Consider the following 24,672-nt stretch of genomic DNA (forward strand, 5'->3'; position numbering starts at 1 on the left):
AAATGCAACTATGTTAAAATTTAAAACGTTGCAAATAATTTCTTACCTATACATATTTACAAATAAGAATAATTTAAATCGTGAAAACTGCACAGAAAATACTTCTGTATTTGGGGGAGGTCAAACAATGTGGGATAAGGCTGGCTCTGGTGGGCCAGGCCGCACAATCCAGCATCAACAGCTGTTCCAGGGTTCAGCTCTGATCTGGTGACTCTCATTCTACATAGAGCACTAGGCCCAGCGTGGGGATGGTAATCCTCCCTGGTGTCAGCCAGGAGACTCACATAAGGAAAGCGATTCCATCAGCTAGATTCTGAAGAGCCACATCTGCACAGAGGAAGGGCCTAGTGACTGAGCAACAGGATCTCAGGGTGCCTGCTAGGGTTCAGTCCTTGGGTCTTATCTGCCACCTTTATTCTTCACTGAGGAACCCCAGCCCCTCACACAAAGGTGATCCCCAAAGAAATTCGTACAGAGCTTCACACACTGAGAGGAAAGATGGCCCAGTTGTCAGTAAATCCAAACCCACTTCCATCAACTGAATTCTCAGTCATAACCAAATCCCTAGAGAACTCACCATTTCGTTGCTCCCCCTTATTGGGGTCTAGGACACTATCACCAAAGGTCACTTCATAAAGAGGGTCCGAAGTCAAAGCTGAGCCCTGGGCAATTGGGAGCAGATGCTTAATGTCTGCTCCACACAAAGTTAGAATACCTCAAGTCCTTCCTGATGACTTAGGGGTGTGCAAGATGGTCCCCGCGCGGCTCCCATTGACTCGCGACTAGACTGGCCAGCTGAAATGGAAGAAAGATGGGGGAGAAACAGGGTTAACAGAGTTCATAAAGGTTTTTTGCTTTCTCCCAGACTGCATTCCTAATCATATCTCTAGGGGGAATTCCAATCCCAAACAAAATCCTAACAAAAGCAGGACTAATGTGCAGCAGGTAGAGGTCAGGAGGCTGGAATGGTGGAGACTCTGCTTAGAGACCCTGGGAGCTGGGAATAGGCATTTCTCACAAACCCCCAGGGGACACGGGCACTGCAGGGCTGTAAAGCATTGCGCTGGGAGGGGATGACAGGATGAGACCATGGAAGGGGCTGGGAGACCCCACACACCGGCTGTAGTTTCTGGCCAATCTTCTCCTGAAACGGGGCATTGAGCAGGAGTGAAATCAAAGTGAAATTACAGCTAGAATGAAATCAAATTCTAACATTACATGATAATCGCTGAAATTCACCAATTTAAGAAACTACCGGTGCCTGTTGGAGACAAAATGCCACGAAGATCCTGATCTTGCGTCAATCGGTCCACAAAACCTTCGGGATTCCTCAGCCCCAAACTCCAAGCCCAATATCGCCATAAAACCTTGTTCTCCCGTTTGCTCAGCCACAATGGCACACATGGAAGTCCTACTCCCCATTCGGCATCTCAATACTCCAAAATAGTCTACTCCTTTTTGGGTCAGCTGCAGGGGAGTAACAAACTTTAGGTACCACATTGCTCCTTGCAACAAATCCGGAGGGTTCCGGAAGGGGGTAGATAGAGGTCCCATCTGAGCATGCGCAAAGGAGTGGGGGCAGGGCCCTCAGGACGATGAGTGCTATTGAACCACGCCAACAGTCCATAAAAACAAAGCGGAATCATGAGTTCATTAGTAAGCTCACTAATGACCCATCCCCCAGCTTCCGGTTGTTGGACTGTTAGGTGCAGTTTACAAGTTGTTCCCTACAGAAACACAGAGCACGCTCGTTTAAGACCAGGAGATGAAGTAGTTCTTCCTTGGATTTGTGATCTGGCTAAGGATTTCTTTATTTCATTCTAGAGTCTAGGACTTCTTCAATATGTTTCCAATGAAACAGGTACAATGGTCGCCCTTTGGTGGTTTACACTCAAAATCCATTTAATGTCCGCTATGATATCCCCGCCTCAAGGTCCTTTTCTAAATCTGGCTGTAATTTCTGACAGCTCCCTCCCTTCTAGATCTACACCTGAAATCGTTCTTCACTTATCTTTAGCTATTTTCACTGATGTGTCAAGTTAAGGATATTGTTAGATAATTCCCACATTATGTTGGGACCCTTTTATGTGGAATGGGCACACATATGGATCTCTTAGGTCTTTTTGGCCAGGAAGCTCTCTTCAGAATGATTTGGCATAGACAATACTCCCTGCACTGCATCATTTTGATGAGACATTTCCGTTGGTATTCCATTACTTACTGGAATCTGGTTTTTCGCTAATGACCTGGATGTACTTGTAGTTCTTACAATAGCATCAGTTCTCCATAATACACTACCTCTTGAAATAACGACCCGATGCACAACCGAATGAAATAATGCTGGATTCTAGGTCATCCTCACAATTGTTAGTTCAGCTCCATTGTGGCTGAAACCTTGTCAACCCATCTTCCTCTTTTTCACTGACCCTAGACTTCAGCAAGCAGGATTTCCTTCTCTAGGGACTGTTCCCTCATGACACCATGTCAGAAGAGGGACAAGGTCTAGTTTTCCTTGCTTTTAAGTAGCATTCTAGATGTTCGTTTTCAACACAGATGTATTTAATCTTTTGGCAGTCCATTGGATATTCAGTATTCTTTAACACGACCAAAATAAAAATAATATTGTCTCTTGTGCAATCTTCCTTACACATTGTCCAACTTTCGCGTGCAACTGAAAATACCATGACTTGTGTCAGGTGCACCTTAGTCATCCAATTGACATTTTGTTGTTTCACAACTCAAACAGGTGTTTTGTCCCCTCCCCCAGGCATACAAGATCTCTGCAATCATAATTACGGTATCCACTCCATCACACATATATCTGTTTTACAGTAGTACGCAGGGGAATTAAATATCCCTAATGCAGACAGAAACCATTTTTCATCTCAATCACAGAACACTCTTGTTCCCAGGTTCTGTACATCTTCCCTTTAGCCCATGCAAACCTCCTATTTTCTTCTCCAGTCTTCATTATTCATCTGCCACACTTAGTCTACTTGTATACTTCCCTCTTCCTCTTTGTATATTGCCTTTCATCACGCTCACACGTGTCTACTTCAAAGAGGTCTTTTTGCAGCAGTTTGGCCTACAACAATAGGCCATTTGACTTCTTGACCACTATTTCTTGAGTGCCTGGCCTCTTGGTCTCTGTACACATTTCACTTAAGTACAATTAAGTGTTCGGGAGTACCCATGTTTTGCAATGTGATCTATAGTTTCTTAGGACCCGCTCAGATGAGTGTCTTTGTATAGTCAATAAAGCACAGGTAAACAAACATCTTTCATATACTCTCTTCTTTCAACCAAGATCCATCACATATTAGTAATGGCATCTCTAATAACACATTCTCTTTGGAATCTGGCATAAAATTTTGGAAGCTCCCTGAAAGAGAATGCAATTCTACAATCATTTAAAATATCTTCTGCAAAATTTTACTATCATGATACTAATGCTATCATGTGGCGATGTCCACATTTTGGTGGGTCACAAGTCTTTGCAATGAGATCTTTTCCAATCAGAGTACTATGGATCGCTCGCAATCATTTGGCAAGGCAACTGTGTTCCACCTTTTTTCACAGAAATGAGTGCCCCCGTCGCTGCATATTTGATAAAACATTTGAATTTATATTCCATCATCTTTGAGCCTTGGTTTTGCCGATACCTTCTGTGAAGCTTGGTTTGTTTCTTTCAATACCATCCTATATGTCACTTCTTCAAATGGTTCAACATAGAACACTTCTCTTTAGAACAGTAACTCTTGTGTATTCCTTCCATTTTTGTCCTTAAGTTTTTATTTTGAATTTATGGATAGCTTAAGTGGGAGATCATCGGTTTTATACCATCCTTTCATTGCAATGATTACAATCTACTCCATGCATGATCATTCAACAGCATTTGCTTCTATTAACTCTCTTTTGGTTTCAGTTGGGGTTGTTTTGAGGGAGGGGGATGTACACAAAATCACTAATGAATATAATATAATTTAAACAACCAAAGGGCACATTCTGGAAACATTCCTCCTGGCCTCTAGCACTCAGTCTTTCTTTTTCATGAGGCTGGAATATTCAGGGGCTTTATCTCTCCATGCCATCATCTCTGCCTCCATTTCTGGTGTCACTGTGTCTCTGGATAGGATGCTGAATTCCACCTGTGCTCTTCTCCCTTGGTGGTCCCAGGCTCCTGTTCTGGGTTGTAAGATGAACTACCCCTCCACTTATTTTTTTTCCATGTTTTATTGTGAATTATATATTTTACATGGGAGAACTTTAGTTTTACATTCATTCCACCTTAGATCGTTTCATTGCCATAGTTCCGATCCTCTCCAATGCATCATCAACTGACCAAAGGGTAGACCCTATAAACCCATCCCCTACACACTCCTCTCTCCCCCGGCCATTTTTCAGCACACAGTCCCTCTCCCTCTCTGGACCCAAAGTCTCCAGTCTCTTCATAACTTCATGTCATTGTCTCTGCCTCCATCTCAGGCCTTGCTGCTTCTCTGGGTAGGGTCCTGTTCTCGGCTCTTCTCCGTTGATGGTCCCAGATACCTCCGCTCCTACACTGGATAGTCAATCACTCCCTTCCTTGCTACAAAACGTCTATCATTACATTTCCAGCCCTCACAATCAGTCCTGATGACAATCATTCACTATTGTATCACAAGTGACCCTTCCACATTTCATTTCATGAGCTCTGCTCAGACAGATTGGATAGTACTCACTGGAGATACCGCCTTCCTCCATGCCTCCTAGCTCTAGGTTCCCTCTTGAAATCTTGTAAGCCAGTCATTTCTTGCCTTTGTAGTGCCCCCCACACACACCCATCTGGTATTTGGGTATACAATGTCCAAGTTGCCCATCTCTGACTACACTTTGTGTGTGGAGGGGGTGGGAATGATTCTTGTAAGGATTTGTTCCCTTTTGGGTTACTGCCTCCATCTCTGCCATCACTGTGTCTCTGGATAGGGTCCTGAATTCCACCTGTGCTCTTCTCCCCTGGTGGTCCTAGGCTCCTGTTTCTGGGTTGTAAGCTGAACTACCCCTCCACTTTTATTCCAAAATTTCTACCTCTACAGTTTTGACAGTCATGAGTAGTCATGATAACCATTACTAATGACTGAATCATAAGAATCATATCTCCATCTATTTTCACCAGATGTGTCTAGACAAAACTATTCAGTTGGAACTCTACCTTCCAATACACTTTTTTCTTTTTGCGTTTTACATTTATTGAGCAGTCCACTGGGTTACAGACATTGTGTTAATAATTTTACATTTTTTAAATAAAAGTTTTATTGTGAATTGTATGATAGTTTACATGGGAGAACATTCGCTTTACAGTCATTCTATCATATATAGTTTCAATGCCATAGTTACCATCCAGTCCATGCATCATCACCAAACAAAACGGTGTACCTTACAAGCCGAAACCCCCCGCCACCGGTCCTCATCACGCAGCCCCTTTCCGTCTCTGGATCTCAAGTCCCCAGCCACTCCATCTCTCCACATCACCTTCTCTGCCTCCATCTCAGGCCTCACTGGGGTCCTGCTCTCTGCTCTTCTCCATTGATGGTCCCAGGACCCTCCACTCCTAGATTCAAAAGTTAATCACTCCCCTCCTTGCTGATATCTACCTTTACATTTCCAACCCTCATAATCAGTTCTGATAACAATTATTCACTATTGCATCATAAGAGACCCATCTGTATTTCATTTCATCAGCCCTTCATGCACAGGCTGGATACTATTCAATGGAGAATCCACCTTCCTCCACATCCTCTGGATCTAGGTTCACTCTTAGAAAGCTTGTAAGCCAGTCACTTCTTGCCTTTGTATCCCTTCCCCTATTTTGGGTAGTCAATGTCCAAACTGCCCATCCCTGTCTACTCTTTGTGTGGAGGGGTAGGGAATAATTTTTGCAGCAAGGATTTGTTTCCTCTTTTGAGCTACTGCATTTATAGGTGTAGGTCAAGTTTATCTAATTGTATCAGATGACACTTTTTTTCCTCTTTCTTCTTCACTCAAGAATATACAATAACTTAAACAACCAAAGGGCACATTCTGGAAGCATGCCTCCTGGACTCCAGCACTCAGTCTTTCTTTTCCATGAGTCTGGAATGCTCAGCAGCTCTATCTCTTCATGCCATCATCTCTGCCTCCATCTCTGGTGTCACTGTGTCTCTGGATAGGATGCCGAATCCCACCTGTGCTCTTCTCCCTTGGTGGTCTTACGCTCCTGTTTCTGGGTTGTAAGATGAACTACTCCTCTGCTTTCATTACAAAACTTCTACCTTGAGAACAAACAAGATGGCGGATCGTGTGGATGTGTAGTAAAGAGGTCCGCCAACAACAACAACACAAAATACCTGACAAAGCAGGCTCAGGGGATGGTCCCAGAACTCTGAATCACATAAAAAGGAATTATTTAGAAGGTTGGAAGGCTCACAGCTGGGGAATTTGTTGCAGAAGCAAGAAATCAATTGCTTTCTAGTCTGGAATGCTCGGCTGCCCCAGGAGCCGCCATCTTGGGTGAGACCAAGCAGGGAGAGGATCAGAGCGGCCACAGATGCCTGGCAGCTGCTGAGATAAAGGTGTTAACATTCTTTCTTTTGGTAGCTGTTCATCGGTCCCTTGCTGTCTGCGCACCTCCATTCTGGTGATTATAGGGCTGCCTGAGCTGCGGGACAACCCAGCCCGACCCTCGGAGGGTTCTAAGCATGCACATAGATCTCCTCAAAATTTAGAGATAGTTTCCAACTAGAAAAAAAGGCCTGAACAGAGATTGTAGAGTGGGACAAGCAGACAAAAGAGGAAATAGGCCAAAAATTAAATCCTAAGTTATAACAAAACGACCAACAGTGGTATCCTGAAACTTCTCAGGAAGAAGAGTGAAAAGGGAAGTCCATTTCCTGATCACATCTACCTGGAGGCATTCAGAAAGCATAAAAAATACCCAAATACATACCCATCTAAGTATTAAGTCCACACAATGGTGATCCCTAAAGAAATTCTTACCAAGCCTCACACAGTGAGAGGAAAGATGGCCCAATTGTCAATAAACCCAAACCCACTCCCATCAGTTAAATTCCCAGTCATACCCAAATCCCTACAAAACTCACCATTTCTTTGCTCCTCCTTATGGGGGTCTAGGACACTATCACCAAAGGCCAATTCAGAAAGAAGATCCAAAGGGAAAGCTGAGCTCTGGGCAGTTTGGGAGCAGATGCTTAATGTGTGGTCTGCACACAGTCAGAATACCTCAAGTCCTTCCTGATGACTTAGGGTTGTGCAAGATGGGCGCCCTCTCAAACCCTCTCCCTCCCAACAGCTCCCACTTGCCTCAGGACCACAGCACAGAGCTGTAATGGAAGAAGGTTGGTGGAGAGCCAGGGCTAAGGCAGTGGAGGTGTGTGTGACAGGATTTTGGCGTCATTCCACACTGCAACACTAGTCACATATACAGGTGGAATATTAATTTCAAACCAAGTGCAAACAAAAAGGGGACGAATGTACAGCTGGTGGAGGCCAGGACGCTGCAATGGCGGAGACTCTGCTTAGAGACCCTGGAAATCACCACTCTGTACAATGAGTGTACACTTTCCCACACTGTGTAAATTCATTAAAGCAGGTCTCCACTGTGAGTCTGCACATGTGTAATGTGGTGTGAGGAATCCTTAAAGGCCGTCCCACATTCCTTACATTCATGGGGCCTCTATGGACTGTGAGTTTGCATATGTTTATAGAGGGATGAATAACTATCGAAGATTTTCCCACATACTTTACATTTATATGGCCTCTCTCCACTGTGGATTCTTCTAGGTGTTGTGAGGCTTGACCCTTGAGTAAAGGATTTCCCACACTCCTTACATTCATAGGGCCTCTCTCCACTGTGGATTCTTCTGTGTGTTCTGAGGGTTGACTCTCGGAGAAAGGCTTTCCCACATGTTACATTCATAGAGCCTCTCTCCACTATGAATTCGCATATGTGCCTTGAGATCTGTGGATGAAATAAAGGCTTTTCCACACTCCTTACATTCATAGGGCCTCTCTCCACTGTGGATTCTTCTATGTCTTGTGAGGTCTGACCGTTGAGTATAGGATTTTGCACATTCCTTACATTCATAGGGTCTCTCTCCACTGTGGATTCTTCTATGTATTATGAGGTCTGAGAGTCGATGAAAGGATTTCCCACAATCCTTGCATTCATGAGGTCTCTCTCCACTATGGATTGTTCTATGAGCTGTGAGATGTGCTACTTGAATAAAGGCTTTCCCACACTCCTTACATTCATAGGGCCTCTCTCCACTATGAATTCGCTTATGTGCAGTGAGGGCAGTGGATGAAATAAAGGCTTTTCCACATTCTTTACACTCATAGGGCCTCTCTCCACTGTGGATTCTTCTATGTGCTGTGAGACTTGATATTTGAGTAAAGGATTTCTCACACTCCTTACATTCATAGGGCTTCTCTCCACTGTGGATTCTTCTATGTGCTATGAGGGTTGACCGTTGAGTAAAGGATTTCCTACACTCCTTACATTCAAAGGGCCTCTCTCCACTATGAATTCGCATATGTACAGTGAGAACAGTGGATGAAATAAAGGCTTTTCCACATTCTTTACACTCATAGTGCCTCTTTCCATTGTGGATTCTTCTATGTGATATGAAGCCTGACTGTTGAGTAAAGGATTTCCCACACTCCTTACATTCATAGGGCCTCTCTCCACTGTGGATTCTTCTATGTGTCATGAGGCTTGACCGTTGAGTAAAGGATTTCCCACACTCCTTACATTTGTAGGGCCTCTCTCCACTATGTTTTCGCATATGTGCAGTGAGGGCACTGGATGAAATAAAGGCTTTTCCACATTCCTTACATTCATAGGGCCTCTCTCCACTGTGGATTCTTCTATGTGCTGTGAGGCTTGACCGTTGAGTAAAGGATTTCCCACACTCCTTACATTCGTAGGGCCTCTCTCCACTGTGAATTCGCATATGTGCAGTGAGGGCACTGGATGAAATAAAGGCTTTTCCACACTCCTTACATTCATAGGGCCTCTCTCCACTGTGGATTCTTCTACGTGCACTCAGGTATGAGGATTCTCTAAAAGTTTTCCCACACTCTTTACATTGATAAGGCATCTCTCCACAGTGACTACTTACATCTAGAGTGAGGGAGGAAGCCTCGGGAATTGCTTTCTTATATTCAGAAGGCTTCTCTCTCTTATGAGAATTATTGTTTAAAATGAGAGATGAAGGACTAGTATGCATTCTAAAACATTCTTTACATTTGGATTGATGACCATCCAAAGGTGTCCTAACTGGTGAGAAACTACAGAAACTTTCCATCCACTTGATGAATTCATACCCTTCAATACTGGTGATTGCTGAGACAGGATTCTTAAGGGTCAACATACAAAGGAAGCCTCTCCCACATATCTTACATTTATGGGTATTTTTCCCATTATGAGTTCTCACAGGCGTGGTCAGGTGAGAAGGACACCTGCAGTCTTCTCCACAGTGTGGACACTGACAGGTACTGCTTCCAGTGTGAGCTCTACTACGATTGTTCTCTAGGGAATGATCCAGGAAGGCATCTCCATCCTCACAGCATTCAAAAGGATCTACTTCTGTGGGATCTACTTGGTGCACAGAAAGACCAGGAATCGGGCTGGAGGTTTCCCCACACTGGTTGCCTTCAGAACATTCATCCAGGTTCTCGAATGCACCAGTTCTGTTAAAAACAGGTAGTGTAAATGTAAAACAGTGGTGTCCTCTGCAAACTACTCCACTGTCAATAAGGAGACAAGAAAATATAGTCATTTATCTTGTTGCAAACAAATGTTGTGGCATGACAGCATTACCCAACACAGTGAACATGCATGGCTTTTCCCTGAATTGTCTCAAGATGACTAGGACAACACTACCATTTCCGTTAATGTGTAAAACTTGCTGCTCATTGTGTCCAAGTGAAATATGCTTTAAAAATTTCTCTGATTTATACTTACAAAAACGTTCTTAGGTGAATTTTCACGGAACCCATGGTTTTACAGCTAGGATTATACACATATACGTATATACATAGGTCCTGATGAAGGATTAACGCTAGAAAGCAAGCTAGATTTGAACCACAAAGTAGAATGACTTCATGGCATGTAACAAAAGCTACTCCTTGGAAAGTCAACAAAGGGTTGCTAAAAGTCAGAACTGACTCAGCAAACACAACACGTATACATCCGTCGGCTTTAGGGATTCAAACTACTTTGGAAAGACTCAGCAATTTCCAACATAAATGAGAGAAGTGTCCAGCTTACATAGCAATCAAAACTGTTGTTTCAACAGAATTTGATTTGGTGAAGAAACAATCACTGGTACTGCATTCAAGGATGGTGAGCAAACCACCAATATGAATGTGTCTCTCTAGACACTCCTGCAACACCAGACACCTTCATGGATACCAAGAGTCTTACATCATAGACCGGATATGTTGTAGGACCCTGGAGATCAACAAATATTTAGAGCTGCCGAGCCTGCCACCATATCTGAATGGCACACTACTGACAGTTTCTTAATTGACTCACAATTTAAAAGGAAAGAGATTTCACTGCTGGGAAATGCATATGCAACCTTTGCTTGTCCAGCAATTACTCAATTAAAATTGTTCACAGAATGATGCAATTGAAAGACGATGGAGTTCTCCATGAACTATTTGGAGTCCCCTCATTTCAGTGTATTTTGATGTTATGACACCTCCTGAGATTTTGTGAAGCACTAATTTCTGTTGTTTCAATCACACTCACCTCAAATGTCTCCCCTGGTTGTCAAGGTGATCCTTCCAGCCATGTGACTCCATGACTGAACCTGCATAATAACCAGGTGTTACTCTTCAGAAATTGTATGATTAATGCTCACTGGGTAACTCTCCTCCATCATTAATGCTTCCGGCTACTGATCCAATCATTCATTTTAAAGTCCATAATTAGAATCAAATGGGAATGATTAGAGGAAACAGAGGTTCATAGTAAAAAAGACTCAGCCCCATTTTGCTATTCCAGCAATTTGACAAGTCTTAAAATGCATACTTTTATCAGGATGGAGAGGGACATTACCATACACAACTATCATTAGGAGACTTAAGTAGAAAAGAATTAGATATACCACAAATGTAACATTACAAAGGCAAAGGCTCTCCGTGTCCTTCTGGACAACTAAAATCAACAGAATCAATTTAGGTATCTGTGAAGTTGGGTCTGCAAGCCAAAAGAAACTTTTTGAAGCTGACTGATATCCTTCATTCATGGGCTAAAATTACATTTCCTTGGGCTTCCTGACACATGGGCCTCAATGACTCTTATTTCCAGTCTCCTCAGATTTTCCTTAGCTTCTCTGAGAAAACAAATGGGTAGAGCTAACATGGAGCTCAGGAGACCCAGTGTGGTGGTGTAGGAAAAATCCCTAGTCGCCTCTAGGAAAATGTACACAAGTTCCCTAAGCGTTGAAACCGAGGTGATGGCAGTTCACAACAGCATGGAGCTCATGGAGAAATGTACATCGCAAGGAAGACCTTGATGACCAATGAAAGATTCCGTGTCACCCACTGAGATAGTGCTCTGTTCCCTAGAAGCTCAGAAGATTGACAGGTGTGAGTTCATTTGCATCAAAATCATGACATCAAACTTATCAGAAACCCAATACAACTCTCAGAAAAGCACCCACAGGTCAAGTCTCTCAGTGCATGAAAGTGTCCCCTGAAGTCAATGCTATGCTGATGGCACTTAAAGAGGCCCAAGGCTTTTTTTTATTCACAATAGAAAGCTGAGTTTAGTGCACAGAGCTTTGTATTAGGGGAATCCTGGATGCATGAGCTCTATATAGAAGGAGACCATGCCGTTTATTTTATAGGGTGTTCCCATTGTTCATTCCATATAAACAAGCACAGTTGGGGAGTAAAATATTTTTGTTCACTAAAGGAATAAAAAAAAAAAAAAGGATGATTCCATTCATACCGACTGAAGCCAGGTTTCTCAAGGTTTCCATCATCACGTCTCTGTAGAGTTTCCTCTGAGCAGGATCCAGCAAATCCCACTCTTCGTGGGTGAAGACCACAGCCACATCTTCAATGGTCACTGTACCCTAAAACATCCCACACAGTCTCGGTCAGCAAAGCAGAACAGACTCCAACATGTCTAAGAACAAAAGGTGAGGTTGCCATTCCCGAGACCCGTAGAATCCACAGGTACATTAACACCAGGTTCTGTGCTCTCGCGAGATCTGCTCAAAAAACACGGACTGGTTTAGTCCCTTCACTGATGACATTCACTAACTCACTGACTGCATCTTGTCACAAAAACTCTGCGCACCCTGAAATAGACTCTCCAAAATTTTACTGTGAACGACAGCAGTCTATCCCTCTCTGTGTATGGTTTACAACAATTAGAAAATACACCAGAAATGAGAGAGATGATCAGATCACATTCCTGTTGTGAATAAGCCATTCTATCTCCTTCCATAGACCAATGGGAACCTCCACAATCAGGAAGCAGTAGGTGGGGCAGGGGAGGCCCTAACAACTCCGAGACAGTGCAGAAAGGCAGTCCTTCAGCACAGAGATGACCCCACAAGGATTCACGTCCAGATTTCCCCACTGAAGAGGGCGGACACCCCAGTTATCTACAATCCCAAAGCCATCACGTTCCAGTGAATTGGGACTCATAACACCCTTATATTTCCATGTTCCACTGATTTGGTCCCACCCATATCGATCCTCCATCAGGTTTCCTAGGAGCGGCTGGTGGGCTTCAACAGCCGACCCTGAGGACAGCGGTGCAGTGCCGATCCCAGGACGCCCATGGACTCACCATTCCCGCGCTCCACCTTCGGGAAGTCTAAGAGCAGGTTCCCGACAGGACCCGGAGCTCCGTGGATTCAGGCCGAGGGAGGAGAGTGGACGCGGAGCTCGGGGCACGTTGGGAACAGACACACAGCGGCCATCCGCGCCTCCAATCCTGGTCCTTTGTGGAGCGGAGTCGCAGGCTGGGCTCCTCTCCCTGCTCCACGTGTGAGACCGGAAGCGGAAGGGAGATGGGCGGAGTCAGTGGGCGTGTCCCAGGGGAAAGGCTTAAATTACAAACAGGAAAACACACCAAAATCTAGGCCAAGAATATAAGGGAGAATTGTAACCGGGTAAAGGAGATTCCACACTCACCGACCGGGGTTCCCTCACTCTGGGGAATGAGAAGAGCATTTTGCTACGTAAGGACGCACACCACGGGACCCTGGGACGCACACCACGTCACCAGAGGATCTAAGGACTTCCGCAGCCCTCCTGCCACCGACCTTTATTCTCTGGGAAGGCGAAGAAGAGACAACGGAGCGTTGGAGAGAGGGGCCCCTGCGGGTGGTGGGGTGGAACCAGCCTACGGGAGATGGAGTCCACACTTGCTTGACACTGGGGTAGAAGGAAGCCCAAAGAGAACTCAAATTTCCACTTGCGGTATTTATTCGGGTTTGGTGCATTACAGAAATGGTTCCGTGCGGAAACATAGTGGACTCTCTCTGAGTATTATCATGGTGTTCAGTGGATTCTCTAGCATTTGGAATCTGGTTAAGATTCTTTTTCCCTCTATGGAGAAAAGCATAGGGTTTCTTCAACGAGACTATGAAGAGAAATACGGATATCAGTCATCCAATATATGCTTGTAGGCTATCAAAGTTCAGATTTCACTCTTGGAAACAGTTTTACTGCTTTTGGCAGACATAGTTTCTTCACTCTTCATAAACATTTCCCCATCTTGAATTGTTTAGGTATCTCGTTTGGCTTCTGTTTCAGGGATTGTCATCGCTTGCTTATCACCTGTCTTTCTCCAATGGCATGATTCACACTGATAGAGACTAAAAGGAGATCTGGTACTGTAGTGGTTACGAATTGAGCTGTGAACCGCAAGGTCAGCAGTTCGAAACTATCATCTGTTCCGCTGGAGAAAGATGAGGCGTTCTGCTCCCATAAAGATTTACAGCCTCGGAAACCCTGTACAGGGTCGCTGTACAGTCACACGGACACAGTGTTCTGGCGTTATGTAAGAATTTAGTTGTTATGCCATCAAAGTGTGTCTTACTGTGATCCTATCTGTGACTTTTTAACACCAGATAAAATAAACATTCCTCCTCGTTTGAGAAGGTCATATCAGCTAAATTGAAAAAAAAAAACCAAACCCACCAAATCTAAGTAGAAACAGACCAGATCTAGAAATTGTCTTTCAGTGGAAACTGTAACCCTACAAACTACATGTACACATCTCTTCTGTTAGGTTTCTGTAGCAAAAGAAAACACGATAATTTTAGATTGTAATTCAAGATTATGTACAACAGCAAACCTTTATGGGAATTAAATACCAGCTCTAGTCCTCGTGTGGCTCTGTAGGATAAGCACTGGACTTCTAACCATAAGGTTCAAATCCAACAGCTGACTTCGTGACACTTAGCGACATTAAGTAGGCATATGGTGGAGCACAAGGAACTAGACTGGAGAGTTCATGCTTTTCACACACCTGAAATCTTCAAGGTAAAGCATTTCCCACTGAGGAACCAAAAGAAAACAAAAAATGGGACTTAAGTCTCCTCACAGAATCTGGCTAGACTCACTAAGCTTAGGTTCATATGTTTGGTGGCATCACAAAAGCACCACCACCACATATAACCACCCTATCCCCAACAGTCAGACCTTTACATACAAACAGTTTTCCTGCTTTTCAAACCCATAAAGCAGTATGACAGGTGGAATATAGCTTTAGAACTCCACCAAAGATGCTACAGTATCTAGGGGAAGTCAAGAAAATTGTTGACATCAGACAAGAAGACCTCTGTTGGCCCAGGTTCCAGTGTCTCCACCCTGATCACTCCATCTTCCTGCTCTGGTCAACACGCTGCCATCCCACATGAAGCACCAAGGCCAGGAATGGCAACTCTCACACTCTATGATGTTGGCAGCTCTCAGGGTCACAAAAGGAAGATGACTCCGGGTGTCCAAATCTTGAACTTCTACATACGTGTATGTATGCAAGGGTCCAGGTTGGTGGTGGAAGTGGAATCACTAGTTAGTTTGGAAACAGATGAAAGATGTTTGGTCCACATATCTGTCAGAGCTCTTGTAGTTTACAATGGTTCAAGATGGACACCTTAGGTCTCCAGCTGCCTGGAGCAAATAATCAGAGAAGCTGGATTATATGAAGAAAAACGTGACATCAGGTTTGGAGGAACACTTATTAACAATCTGCAATAGGCAAATGATACAACCTTGCTTGCTGAGAGCAAACAGGGCTTAAAATACTTACTGATGAAGGTCATAGAGCACAGCCTTTAGAATGGATTGCATCTCAATGTAAAGAAAACAAAAATCCTCACCACTGGACCAAGAAATAACATCATGATTAATGGAGAAAAATAGATGTTGTCAAAGATTTCATTGTTCTTGGATCAACCATCAACACTCTCAGAAGCAGCAGTCAAGAAATCAAATGACACAACTATGGCTGCAGTAGCTCAAAAGAGGGAACAAATCCTTACAGCAAGGATCATTTCCACCCTCTCCATACACAGAGTAGACAGGGATGGGAAACTTGGACAATGGCTACACAAAATGGGGGATGGGGTGCTACAAAGGCAAGAAGTGACTGGCTTACAAGCTTTCAAGAGGGAACCTAGATCCAGAGGGCATGAAGGAAGGTAGAATCTCCACTGAGTAATATCCAATCTGTCCAAATGGGGCTGATGAAATGAATTACAGATAGGTCTCTTGTGATACAATAGTGAATAATTGTTATCAGGACTGATTGTGATGGTTGAAAATGTAAAGGTAGATTTTATCTAGCAAGGAGGGGAGTGAGTAACTTTTCAGTCTAGGAGGGGAGGTCCCTAGGACCATCAAGGAAGAAGAGCAGAGAGTGGGCTCCTACTCAGAGCAGCAGTGATGCCTGAGATGGAGGCAGAGACGATGACGTGGAGAGATGGAGCAGTTAGGGACTTGAGACACAGAGAGGGAGAGGGCCTGTGTGCTGATGACCAGGGGGCAGGATTGTACTGTATGCCATTTGGTTGGTTGATGATGCATGGAGGGGATTGTAACCATGGCAATTAAACCATATACGATCAGATGAATGTAAAACTAATGTTCTCCCATGTAAACTATCACATAATTCACAATAAAACATTTTTAAAAAGGTAAGAAAGAAATCAAACGATGTATTGCATTAGGCATACCTGCTGCACAAGACCTTTTTAAAGTGTTGACCAGCAAAGATGTCAGATTGAGGACTAAGGTGCGCCTGACCCAAACTATGGTATTTTCAATAGCCTCATATGCATGTGAAAGCTGGACAGTGAATAAGGAAGACCATACAAAGACTGACACTTTTGAGTTATAGCGTTGGAGGAGAATATTGAAAGTGCCATGGGCTGCCAAAAGAACCAACAGATCTGTGTTGGAAGAAGTGCAGCCAGAATGCTCTTTGGAGGCCAGTATGGTCAAACTTCATCTCTCATACTTCAGACAAATTGTCAGGAGGGACCAGTCACTGGAGAAGGATATCATGTTTGGTAGGGTGGAGGGTCAGAGAAGAACAGGCAGACCCCCAGTGAGATGGATTGGTCAAGTGTCAGCATCAATGGACTCAAGCGTGGCAACAGTATTGAGGTTGGTCCAGGACTGAACAGTGTTTCATTCTGCTGTGTATAAGGTCGCTATGGGTCAGTACCTACTCGATGGCACCTAACAGCATGAACAAGTGCCCTGAGAGATGGAAGTTGTTGTTGTTGTTGTGAAGTGCTATCGAATCAGTTCCGACCCATAGTGACCCTGTATAGACTTTCGGAGGAGCAGCTGGTGAGCTTGAACCACTGAACTTGCAGGTCAAACGACTTTGCAGTCTGGCTCATTAACCCTCGGAGCCACACCAGGACTCTGAGAGATGATGGGACCAAAAAGTTCAGTTGCACTAACAAGGTTTGACCACTAGATGCCAGCACAGTCAAGGCTTTCTCCTTTTTTAACTTTAGAAAACCAAAAAGGAAGAACACGTTCAGCATTTCTCAAGTTGAGGGAACTGAAAAAAAAATTTAAACCTCTACTTGCGGTTTTGAAGGATTCTCTGGGAAAAATATTGAACGATGCAAGAAACATCAAAAGAAGGTGGAAGGAATACAGAGAGGCACTGTACCAAAAGGAAAGGGTCAATGTTCAACCATTTCAAGAGGGAGCATATGATCTAGAGCCAATGATCCTGAAGGAAGAAGTCACAGGTGCACTATTGTTGTTGTTGTTAGGTGCCATGGAGTAGGTACCGACTCATAGCAATCCTATGTATAACAGAAGGAAACAGTGCTAGGTCCTGGGCCAACCTCACAATTGTTGCCACGCTTGAGCCCATTGAAGCTGCCACTTTGCTAATCCCTCTTTTTCTCTGACCCTCCACCTTACCAAACATGATGTCCTTCTTCAGTGACTGGTCCCTCCTGACAATATGTCTAAAGTATGAGAGAGGAAGTCTGGCCATCCTGGCCTCCAAGGAGCACTCTGGCTGCACTTCTTCCAACACAGATCTCTTTATTCTTTTGGCAGCCCATGACACTTTCAATATTCTCCTCCAACACCATAACTCAGATGCATCAATTCTTCTACTGCTCTTCCTTATTCACTGTCCAGCTTTCACATACATATGAGGTGATTGAAAATACCATAGCTTGGGTCAACCACACCGTAGTATACATTAGCAAAGGACAAGGCACTGGGAATCGATGGACTACAAACTGAAATCTTTCAAGAAAGTGAGGCGGCACTGGAGGCACGCACTCATCCATGCCTAGAAATTTGGAAGACAGCTATCTGGCCAACTGACTGGAAGAGATCCGTTTGTGTGTCCATTCCAAAGAGAGGTGACTCAACTGAATGCAGACAGCCTCAGACAATATCATTAATATCACATGCAAGTAAAATTTTTCTGAAGATAATTTTTAAATGACTGTTAAACTAGATTGGCAGGAAATTGCCAAACTGTGTGCTGTTAAGTTGGTCAAGTGATTGTGCACAGGGTTTCCAAGGAGCAGCTGGTGGATTTGAACCACCGACCTTACAGGCCAGTGCTTGATTCAGCAGCATCACACCAGGACTGTACATTAGGGGGTGAGTTAATTAAATATTTGACCAAGTATCGTAGGTTAATTTATTTTCTATTTATATGTTTTTAATGTTTTATTGTGAATGTGTTAATTTACATAGGAGAACATTAGTTTTACATTCATCCAATTGTGTATCATTTCATTGACATGGTTACAATCCCCTTCATGCATCATCACCCAACCAAAAGGTATATACTACAAGACTGCCCCCGGTCTTCAGCACACAGTCACTCTCCCTCTCTGGATCTAAAGTCTCCAGTTGCTCCATCTCCCTACATCATCATCTCTGCCTCTATCTCATGCATCACTGCTTCTCTGGGTAGGGTCCCGCTCTCTGCTCTTCTCCCTTGATGGTCCCAGGGACCTCCGCTCTTGGACTGAAAAGTTTATCACTCCCTCCTTGCTACAAAATGTCTACCTTTACATTTCCAATCCTCACAATCAGTCCTGATAACAATTATTTACTATTGTATCACAAGAGACCTATCGGCATTTCATTTCATCAGCCCTGCCTGGACAGATTGGTTATTACTCAGTGGAGAGTCTGCCTTCCTTCATGCCCTCTGGATCTAGGTTCACTCTTGAAAGCTTGTAACTCAGTCACTTCTTGCCTTTGTAGCACCCCTATTTTGTGTAGCCAATGTCCAACTTACCCAACCCAGTCTACTCTGTGTATGGAGGGGGTGGGAATGATCTTTGCTATAAGTATTTGTTCCCTTTTGTGCTACCGCATCCATACGTGTAGGTCAAATTCATCAAATTTTATCAGATTACTCTTTTTATCCTCTTCTTTCTTCTTATCTTTGAGCTCTGATCATCCAGTCATTGAATCCAGGTCAAGTGGGTATTATCTGCAAGTGTGGGTATTCTTGTACATATCCCCTCTCTTCTTTATCAGCTGGATGCTTCACTCTCCATTCTAGTCCTCTGTGGCTATGTCACTGATTCTGGGCCCAAGAGTCCCCAGGTCTTGCAACACTGCTGGCCAACTAGGTCTCCAACTGAGTTCACAGGAGTCTACTGAAAGTTGTAGGGCTTAGCTTGCAGCTTCATTGCTGTTTTTCCCTCACTTCACCTTATCTGTGACTAATGTGGTCACCAATCAGAGGATGTATTCCCGCTGAGTCTTAAGTGTGGAACGGGGTTTGCTCCTAGGGAACCTGACCACTTGCTTTGATGTCTCCTGGACAAGCAACTTGCTTGTTCTTGTAGTAACAGTTGGTCTGCCTCTATTGTTTTGTATATTCCTGTAGGTCTTTCTTTCAAGAAGTATCTTCTGAAAAAAAAAGTATTATCTTCTGTTCTTTTAGCAGTTCTAGGCTGGTCTGCTTGTTCTTTCAAGTGGAAATTTCCTACCTCTGCAGATTCTGGATGTAGTTCAGGATTCCACCTATAGTCTTATGTAGAGGCTCCACAGAAAGCCTGTATCATTGGGCACATTGTAGTCCCATTGTAAGTGTTCTAATCAGTTATAGGCAGAAAACGGACTTACAAGCTTCCTATGGTGATATTTCTGGCTATTCCTTTCTCTCCCCCTCGAGTGTCTACTTTATAATATAATGCAAGGAAAATCAAGATTCAAAAGACAGCCAAGCATCTTAACATTATCTCCCTCCTTTCCCCCATTCCAACCATGTCTCAATCCCTATATCCCAGAGCCCTGTTGTTCCAAGGTTGTGCATACATCATTATTTACCACTGTCCCATCTTTCCATCATTTTGCTATTGTAAATAGTGCTGCTATGAACATTGGTGTGCATATATTTTTTCATGTTATGCTGGGGGGTGCAAAGCATTGTACTGGGCGGGGATGCACAGGAAAAGACATAGGAAGGTGCTGACATACCCCACACACCGGCTGTAGTCTCCAGCCACTCTCCTATGTAAGGAGGCACTGAGACACCTGCGATGCCAAGATGGTTTTATTTCAGTCTGGACGAAGCACAAAAGAGACAGAGGCCAAAGCAACCATCCTGGTCTCATCATTACAAACGAGGGCTCCCTCTCCAGATTCCCTAACAGCCCCTCAGTCCATGTGTAGTCCCCATTTCATTAAAACAAATCAGTGGTTCTTGTACTGGTCTTTGAATCCCACTCCAAGCATCACAGCAGCAGTGAAATCAAAGTCAAATTACAGCAGGAATGAAATCAAAGTCAAACATTACAGGATAATCCCTGAAATTCACCAGCAGCAGAAACTACTGGTGCCTGTTGGAGACAAAATGCCCCCAAAAGTCATCATGCCCTTAGATCAATGAGGCTACAAAATCTTAGGGATTCCTCAGCCCAAAACCTCAAGCCCAATTATCTCCATAAAACCTTGTTCTCCTGTTTCCTCAACCAGAGAGGCACACCTGGGAGAGTCCTGCTCCCCTCTCTGCATCTCAGTACTCCAAAATAGTCTACTCCTTCCACGGTGGGCCACAGGGACTAAAAAGCTTTTACACCACTTTACTCCTTCTTGTGAGAGGTCTGGAGACTTCCAGGAGGCTTTAGCAAGACTTCCCATCTGAGCATGTGCAAAAGAGTGGGGGCATTGCCCTTGGGTCAACTAGTGCTATTGCACCAAGTCAATGTTCCACAAAGAAAAAGCAGAAGCTGGAGTACTTAAATTAGCTGATTTATGATACAAGCTGCAGCTTCCGGTTTTTGGACTGTTAGGTGCAGTACAGAAATTGTTCCCTGCAGAAACACAGAGCATGCTAGTTTACGGCCAGGAGATTAAGTGGTTCTTCCTTGGATTTGTGATCTAAGGCTTTATTTCCATTCTAGAATCTAGAACTTCTTCAATATGTTTCCAATGAAAAGTCTAGGATGGTCACCCTAGGTGGTTTTCACCCAAAATACATTGAACATCCACAGTGATATCCCCACTTCAAATTCCTTTTGTAAATCTGGCTTTAATTTCTGGCATCTCCCTCCCTTATAGATCTACATCTGAGATAATTCTTCAGTTATCTTTAGATATTTTCACTGATGTGTCAAATTAATGATATAGTTAGATAATTCCCGCATTATGTTGGGAAACTTTTATGTGGTATGTGCAAAAATATGGATCTCCTAGGTATTTTTGGCCAGGAAGCTCTCTTACGAATGATTTGGCGTAGACAACAGTACTCCCAGCACTGCATCATTTTGATGAGACATTTCAATTGGTATTCCATCATTTACTGGAATCTGATTTTTTGCTAATTGCTTGGGTGTATTTGTAGTTCTTACAATAACACCAGTTATTGATCATACACTACCTCTTGAAATAACTGTATGATGAACAACTATTTACAGAACATTGACCGAATTCCTTCTAAATTCTATTCATGTTTCTTGTGTTGTTCAATATTTTCACTGTTGTTGTTAGGTGCTGTCCAGCTAGGTCTAACCCATAGCGACCCGACGCACAACTGAATGAAATAATGCTGAACTAACCAATTGTTAGTTCAACTCCACTGTGGCTGCCACCTTGTCAATCCATTGTCCTCTTTTTCATGGATCCTAGAATTCAGCAAGCATGATTTCCTTCTCTAGGGACTGTTCCTTCTTGACAACATGTCAGAAGACGGTCAAGGCCTTGTTATCCTTGCTTTTAAGTAGCATTCTAGATGTTCTTCTTCCAACACAGACCTAATGGTTCTTGTGGCAGTCCATAGTACATCGAGTATATTTCATTAAAACAAAATTCAAATGTTGTCTCTTCTGCAACCTTCCTTACACGTTATCCAACTTTCACATGCAATTGAAAATACCATGATTTTGTGTCAGGTGCACCTTAGTCATCCAATTGACATTTTCTTCTTTCACATCTCAAACAGGTCTTTCTCCCCCTCCCCCATCCCCAGACTTACAAGATCTCTGTAATCATAATTCCCCTATCCATTCCATCACACAGTTGTCTATTTTACAGTAGTAGGCAGGGGAACTAAATATGCATAAGGTCTTCAAACACAGAAATCATTTATTCCCCTCCCTTACCCCCTTGCAGCCTAGATCTCAATCACAGAACACTCTTGTTCCCAGGTTGTGTATGTCTTCCATTCAATCATGCACACCTCCTGTTTTCTTCACCAGTCTTCATTATTCATGTGCCACACTTAGTCTTCTTGTATACTACCCTCTTCCTCTTTGTATATTACCTTTCATCACGCTCACATGTGTCTACTTCAAAGAGGTCTTTTTGCAGCAGGTTGGCCTACAACAATAGGTCATTTGACTTCTGGACCACTGCTTCTTGAGTGACTGCCTTTTGGTCTCTGTACACATTTCACTTAAGTACAATTAAGTGTTTGGGAGTACCCATGTTTTGCAATGTGATCTATAGGTTCTTAGGACACGCTCAGATGAGTGTCTTTGTATAGTCAATAAAGCACAGGTAAACATCTTTCTTAAACTCTCTTCTTTCAACCAAGATCCATTGAACGTTAGCAATGGCATCTCTAGCGACAGTCTCTTCTTAAATCTGGCATAGTATTTTGGAAACTCCCCCAAATACGATGTAATTCTGTAATCACTTAAAAATACCTTCAGCAAAATTTTACTATCATGTGATACTAATGATATTGTGTGGCAATGTCCACATTTTGGTGGGTCACACGTCTTTGGATTGAGATCTTTTCGATTCAGAGGAATATGGATCTCTCCCAATCATTTGGCCAGTGAACTTTCTTTCATGTTTCTTCACATAAATGAATGAGTGCCTCTGTCACTGCATGTTTGATAAAACATTTGAATTTATATTCCATCAATTCTTTGAGCCTTGTTTTTGCTGATGCATTCAGTGAAGCTCGGAATGATTCCTTCAATACCATCCTATATGCCACCTCTTCAAATGGTTAAACATAGAACAATTCTTTTTAGCACAGTTAGCTCTGTGTATTCCTTCTATTTTTTTCCTTAAGTTTCTATTGTGAATGTACTGATAGTTTCTGTGGGAGAACATCAGTTTTATACCACCGTTTCATTGCAATGATTACAATCTACTCCATGCATGATCATCAAACAGTATTTGCTTCTATTAACTCTCTTTTGGTTTCTGTTGTGGTTGTTTTGAGGGTGGGGGATGTACATAAAATCACTCATGAATATACAATAATTTAAACAACCAAAGGGCACATTCTGGAAGCATGCCTCCTGGCATCTACCACTCAGTCTTTCTCTTTCCATGAGTCTGGAATATTCAGCAGTTCTATCTCTCCATGCCATCATCTGTGCCTCCATCTCTGGTGTCACTGTGTCTCTGGATAGGGTCCTGAATACCACCTGTGCTCTTCTCCCTTGGTAGTCCTAGGCTCCTGTTTCTGGGTTGTAAGATGAACTACTCCTCCACTTTCATTGCAAAACTTCTACCTTTACAGCTGTGACAGTCTCGAGTATTCATGATAACAATTATTGATTACTGAATCATAAGAATCATATCCCCATCTATTTTCACGAGACATGTCTAGACAAAATGAAGACTACTCAGTTGATGCTACCTTCCAATGCACATTCTTACATTCCCTCTTAAAATCTTGTAAGACAGTCAGTTCCTGCCTTTATCACCCCCTCATCCCTTATCTGGATAAAGCAGAACAGAGGCCATGACAGAAGCGGCCATCCAGGCCCCATCTTTACAAACGGGGGCTCCCTCTCCAGATTCCCTAACTGCCCACCAGTCACCAAGTAGTCCCCATTTCCTTAAATCCCTGTTTCCATAAAATCAATCCATGATTCTTGTACTGGTTTTTGGTTCGCTATGGTTTGGAACAGAATTGACGACAACGAACAAAAGTAACTGAGAAGCCAGGAGTGAAAATGAGAATACTTTAAAAATGACAAAATTGAGACTCTCAACAGCAGGTGAATGACATGTACGTATTCATAATTTCCCAAAGATTGTTCCCTATTTTCATGATGTGGGCCTATACTGCCATATCTCCTAGCGTTGTAGACAACATGAACACCTGGGATCTTGTGTGGTCAATTTGTATGGGGAGGGCCCAGGGAAATCCAATGGCAGTGTGGGGCACCAGGGAATTGACATTCTGCAGTGCCTCCAGGATTTCACTACCTCAATGGACCTTCACTCTACATTGTTTTGTTTTTGTCTCATGATGGGTCTTCAGGAAGGCATAGCTGTTTGTCAAGTATGAATTGATGATCTGCACTAGACCATTTCTCAAAATTATCAGTTTCTAGCTGTTCTAAACCAGAAACAGAAAGGAATACAACAGTTGGTTGCATTCAAACTGTGAGGGATTGTTGTCTTATGACACAGAAAGCCATCAGTCAGGAAGGGAATATATTTAGTGTTGGTACATGGCTGATGGCTATACCTTATGGTAGACATTGGTGGTGGTGGTGGATGTGTGCTGATGAGTCAGTTCCAACTAATAGCAAACCTGTATAGGGATTCTGAAGCTTTAAATCTTCACAATGTCAAAAAGCCTCATCTTTCCCCTGTGGAATGCCTGCTGGTTTCCCACTGCTGACTGAAGGTTAGCAGCCCAACATGTAACCACGCCCCTACCAGAGT

At 43.3% G+C, this 24,672-nt stretch overlaps 1 pseudogene; it reads right to left on the minus strand.

Annotated features, from left to right (window-relative positions):
• The window catches only part of LOC102831091, a 22,620-nt pseudogene extending 10,288 nt beyond the window's left edge, over nt 1-12,332 (minus strand).
• Nucleotides 12,333-24,672: the final 12,340 nt, after the last annotated feature.

The sequence above is a fragment of the Chrysochloris asiatica genome, unplaced genomic scaffold (assembly GCF_000296735.1).
Source record: "Chrysochloris asiatica unplaced genomic scaffold, ChrAsi1.0 scaffold00446, whole genome shotgun sequence".
Classification (NCBI taxonomy): Eukaryota; Metazoa; Chordata; class Mammalia; order Afrosoricida; family Chrysochloridae; genus Chrysochloris; species Chrysochloris asiatica.